Here is a 5,883-nt window from a genome sequence, read left to right as displayed (position 1 = left end):
TCCTTAGCCCTGGTACATACTTGACATTGGTCAAGGTAATGCGAGCTCCATGCTCCCTCTATAAAACAACCGTGCCTAAACCTGAGACACTATACTTTTCATCATTACCCATTGCAATGAGTATCTGGAGATCTTTCTCCTCCAAGGTACTGACAAAATCTTGTCGCTGATCATGTGGAAAGAATCTCCACTGTCAAGAAGCCAACCACATCCCACCATGGATGAAACCATGCATGCAAAGAGGGTGAAATCCAACTCGAACTGTGAGGCCAATGCCTCACCTTCAGATCCTTCCTTAGATCCCATCTTGGACTTCTTCAGTGGACAATTTGTGGAAAAATGGCCCACCTCATGACAACGAAGGCATCACACTTTTGATTTGTCAAACTTCTTCCCACCATAGGAAGAACTCGATTTGGGATGAGAATCCTTCTCCTTCCCTTTCTTTGCCTTACTCGCTAAGGCACAGTTTTATTCATCCTCCTTGGATGAAGAACCATCTCCGGTGATTCTTCTTATCTCCTCCTGCATTATATCTAACCAAAGTCATTCCCAATCTAGTAGTTTCTCTCTTCCATTAACCGAGTCTTGGTAGCTATGCCAGCTCTTAGGAAGACCAAGGAGAGCAAGACTCACCATGTCATCATTGGCTATCATGATCCCTACACTTCCAAGCTCATCCTTGTAGGTGGTGAGCTTGTTCAGATATGTAGATATCGTGTCACCCTTTTCACACTTGATTTTCCTAAGCTTTTCTTTCAGCGCCAGCTTCCTCGGATTTTTTCTGTTCTGATATAGATCTTTCAATGTTTTCCACATTGAAAATGGTTCCTTCTTCCCATGGAGACTCGAGACTATGTGGTCTCGAACTCCCTCCAGAAGGATTATCCTCGCTCTAGCCACACATTTCTTCCATTCTGCCAATTCTGTAGCATTAGCTGCTACCGTCTCGGGGACTTCTTGATCAATCAAGTCCTTTAGACTGTTGTCCTCTAATATTACTTCCATGTGATCCTTCCAGGCTATATAATTCGAGCTGCCATCAAGGGCATACTTGAGCCTTAAACCGTTGAACGCCATTGGGGAAATTTGAGATGTGATAAGAATTTGAATTCTATAATCAAGAACTTCAAACTTCAAACTTCTCCCTTCTTTGTATATTGTTCTTTGCTTTGATCACCTTTTCTCTAATACCATGTAGAAATTCTCATTGTAGATCAATAGATTATGCAATATACTAAAGCAAAATACAAGATCTACTTCTACAACAAACTTTGCGGAAGCTTCATCGAATATGAGCAAGATCAATTAGAACACATATAACAGAGGAAGAGAATTCAAACACACATGAACATAGAAGAATAACCCAGGGAAAGCATCATCCTAAAACGCCAATCTCTGTATTATCATACAAGTGGAAATATGTTCAAGTTACAAAAAGAATCAGCGCTCAAGCTATCTTGCTCACTCTGCAATCAAACAACTGCTGCTCATAGTCAGTCAAAGGCTTCTCACAAACCTTCTCCTCTTCCCTCCAAGCCTCCTATTTCCTTTCACAGTTTTTCCTGGGGTCCAGTGCTGCCACCTATGTGAATCGGCCTCTTCACACACTCACTAACCTCTGATCTAACTGCGCAATCCTGAAGGAGATAATTCCTTCTGCATGGATGAGTTTCCTATATAGGAAAAATACTCCAACTGATAGTACACTATCCCTTCCTCTTATCTCAACTAGGTCTCTAACTGAATTGACATGCATGTGTTATTTATGAGAGAATATTCAGTGATCTAAAGTGCAGCAGTTACATGCAAGCATGCATTAACTAACTAAACTCCCAATTAATTCCACAAATTGTTGGAACTAATCTAACTGGACTTAAATCAGTTAACTGAGCTAACTAATTACAACTCAAATTACAACTCATCCTTATCTATTTAACTGAGGGATAAATTCCTCAATCAATGGAGAAACTGTTGCATGTCTTCACATAGACTTCATGTTTGATTTTCTCCAACTAATTAACTCAAGATGAATTAATTAATTATTTTACAAACAGATGCTAAGATCAAATTCAAATTTAATTCTCAATTTTAGTTTAGGGACTAACTAAAACTGGAATCCATCCCAAAATGTTATTTATAGCAATATTATTTTTAGCACTTCCATTTTTCGTTCCTTGTTGCTATGTCCAACATTGGTACCCGAACTGCTATTTATAGCAATGCTCTTTTTAGCATTTCTTGTTGCCATTTTCAACACAAGCATTCAACCTTCACTCTTCTTCAGTGAATATGAACTTCCCTCTATGATTGCAGGGGAGTTGGAAAATCCTTTAGGAGAGCTAATTGAAATTTTTGAAGAACTTATCTCACCTACCTAAACTATGGCTGAAAACTAGAACAATGAGATTTTCCCTATCAGAGAAACCAATGGAAAGGCTAGAATGAAAAATATAAGCCTTGTTTCCTTCCACATTTCCATGGCCTAATCTCTGAAGATTTTGACACCTTCATGTTTGAGTTTTTTGTTGTCTGTAGGACCTATGACTATGCCTCTGATGAGCAGAAGTTGAAATTTTTAGAAAATTATATTACAAACCAATGCAACACATAAAATATTGCAGAAGTATAAACACAGAAAACTCATAAAACAAGAGAGACACAAATATACGTGATTCACCCAATTTGGTCTACGTCCATGAAGAAACAACCAGTCCTTCCTTTATATTATCCAGCAAAACGAAGAGATACAACCTACAACATATCCGTTGTAATTTCCTCATCGCTCTCACAAAATATTCTCTCTCTTTTGTCGCTCAGAATACACATATACACAACAACAATACAATTCCCTCATATATAGTGAGGGGTTTATTTCTAGGGAAAAAAACCCTAAATTAAACATAACTTATATCATCAGATCATCTGCCTAATGAACAGCTCAGATTGACTACAAAATTACAATATTTTACAAGGAAACTTTACATCTATTTTTAGCTTCGAGGGTGTTTCCCCTGAACCCCCGCCAGGGGGGGGGGGCTCATAAAAATCGTCATCACCCCCCTTCGCAGTGAAAAAAACGAGTAGTGTTTCCACTCCATTACGAACTGGGGTCTAATGTGGTGATAGCTCTTAATAAAGAAGATAATCAGGTTCCACACCCAACAGAAATTGTTTCCTTCTCCCTCAAATATGAAGCCTTATGCTGGTTTATGAATTTACCTGGAGGTAACATCACTACTTGGGCCCAAATGCAACAAACCTTCAATGACAAATACCAGGATTATTGTAGGTACAAAAAAACAAACGAGGAAATATTTAGTTTGACTCTTGGACTTGATGAATCTTTGGAGGACTATGAGGAAAGGTTCCAACTCAATAATATGAGGGCCAAATGTACCCTTGATCTCAAGTCACTCAAGCTACTTCTTCTCTGAGGGATCGGGGTAGATGTAAAGGAAACCCTGAACATGCTATTTGGACGAGATATCTACCAATCTCCTTATGATGACATCAAAATTGTATTCAAGAATCACTCTAGGGATGTTAGGAAGAAGGGTAGGACTAGCCAAAGAATGGTTAGTTCATCTCCCTCCACAACAACCATCAAGCATGATATAGGAAGTATGTTGTAATATTTTAAGAGTGAAACATTTCATACCTTTTCCTTGTAGATGGAAACTATGCAAATCAAAAGAAAGCAAGAGGAAGTAGAGAAGGCACTAGCTATGTTTTTCCCTAGGTGTACTAAAAGACATCCTATGAATGAATGTCCACTGAATGTCATAGAAGTTTTTTTAGTTTGTGAGGAGAGTCATGCAATAGGTAATTATCTCTCTCTTCCAGGTCTAAATTTTGTATACCAAGGAGGGATCGAAGGTGGGTCCAAGAAGTTGTGCTTCATTAACCAAAGGAGACCCCCAGGTCCTCGACCATATCAATAAGGCATGAAAGGTGCACATTATCCTCACTACAATCCAAATAAAAATGCACCTTTCCAACCTTGGTACCCTTCCACTCATCCATCATGGTCCCCACCTCCTCCTTGATCTTATACTCCTCAATATCATCCTCAACCTATCAAACCTCCTTTTTAGCCATATCCACCCCAACCTTCCCAATGGGGAAGCCCCTCACTGTAGAGCTGTAACAAGGGCCTTTTTCACCTCTAGTTATCTCACATTACAAGTCAATCCAGGAGCGTTTTGTTATTGCAAAGGGTATCTCAATTTGAGGCTATTTGTCAGAGTAATGCTTCGTAGTATAGGCCTAAGAAATACAAGAGTAAACGGATGCTAAACTATGACTAGATTACTTTTGTAGAAAGGAATTACACGCAGCAACTTTACCAGTCGAGGGTGCGGAAGTAATAACCCATCCCTCTAGAAACTGTTTGAAAGAAAAGAACTTAGAGTATGGATCATGGTTCTGGGAGCATAGTAGCGTCTGCTGTGTCTCACGACAGCCTTGATCCTCCTCTCACACCACACCAATGAATGCGAGTAAAAAGGAACAGCAGGAAAGTAAAATGGAACGGCAATGCAGAAATGGAATGGCAGTAAAAGGAACAGCAGTAAAGAAACTAAGTCTCGCGAGTTCAACACTCTCAATCCTTTACATTAACTTATACACAAAGACAGAGCAATCCTTTATACAAGTAAACAGCTTAACCAAATGGAACAGCAAACCATCATAAACAGGAAACGTCAATCATATATAAAAGTAGACAACTAAATCAAATAAACAGGAAATGTCAATCATATGTACAGATAATCTGACATGATCACCAGTAGTCCACATACAACATTGATTCCACTTTCTTATGATCGTCACTCCAACTATATGTAGCTAAAGCATTCCACTTATAAATTCTGTAACAGAAGTGAACAACTCAGAATAATCGTTATATGACCAATTCTGGAAATATGATACGAGCTTGTTATAAAGATTTACAATAGGAAACTACTGATGAACGAATATGGAACAGCATGTAAATATGTCAAATTATTGAGAATGATAAACAAACCACACAAAGCCAAACTGTAATGATACAATCAGCCAGTGTCCGTTGGAGCCGGGCCCTTAGCTTCCAATGGCACACCGCCGGAATTTACTTCAGACGCAGAGGGAAAATAATACCAAAGATATTATATTAACGCATCAACGATAGTACAACAAAAACTAAGTCTCAAAGAGACTTGATAGTCTGAGTTCCAACTGACTGTGAAGTCTGTAAACAGAGAATAAAGATACAATATAAAAAACCAGAGTCCCTTAAGTCTTCAATGCTACCCTTTTTATACTAGTGATGGCGGAGTTAACCAGACAACAAAATAATTGAAAGTAACGATCCCTCAGGATCAAAGATCCTGAGGGATCTGTTAAGCTGTTAACTCCTCTCTTTTGTTTGCCTAGTCTTCCGAACTGACAGCTCCTTATCTCGTCCCAGATTGATTTGCCGAGATTTGCTCGCCCTGGTCTGGACTTTAGTTAGTTCCGAAGGGACAACCGTTATCTTCTCATGGAACTCCAGTTTTGCACTGCGTTTTCCTCCTTTTGTCATTTTCTGCATAGAGAAGACAATTATTAATAATTGGTCATTCGTGCTCATTCTTATTACATTCTTCTTACTTTATAACAAAGAAAGGATTACAAACATTGCTTGAAACATCACTAAATTATGCATCAAAACATACCTTTCCAATGCTCTACACACCCCCTGGCTTACCCTGTTTCATGGCCTCATGAAAAAGTTATAATTAACATGGAGAGCGGTAAGAGAATAAGCGGGAGAGGGTATCTCGTGAGGAGGTCTGCAACCATGGTGAACAACGAGATTATCAAAGAAGTAATTCAATTGATCTGTAGGCATGTCATACAAGG

The sequence above is a fragment of the Pinus tabuliformis genome, chromosome 4_2 (genome assembly GCF_031772625.1).
Source record: "Pinus tabuliformis cultivar Carrire ecotype Pingquan chromosome 4_2, CPIR1, whole genome shotgun sequence".
Lineage (NCBI taxonomy): Eukaryota > Viridiplantae > Streptophyta > Pinopsida > Pinales > Pinaceae > Pinus > Pinus tabuliformis.
Note: the sequence above shows the minus strand (reverse complement) of the source record.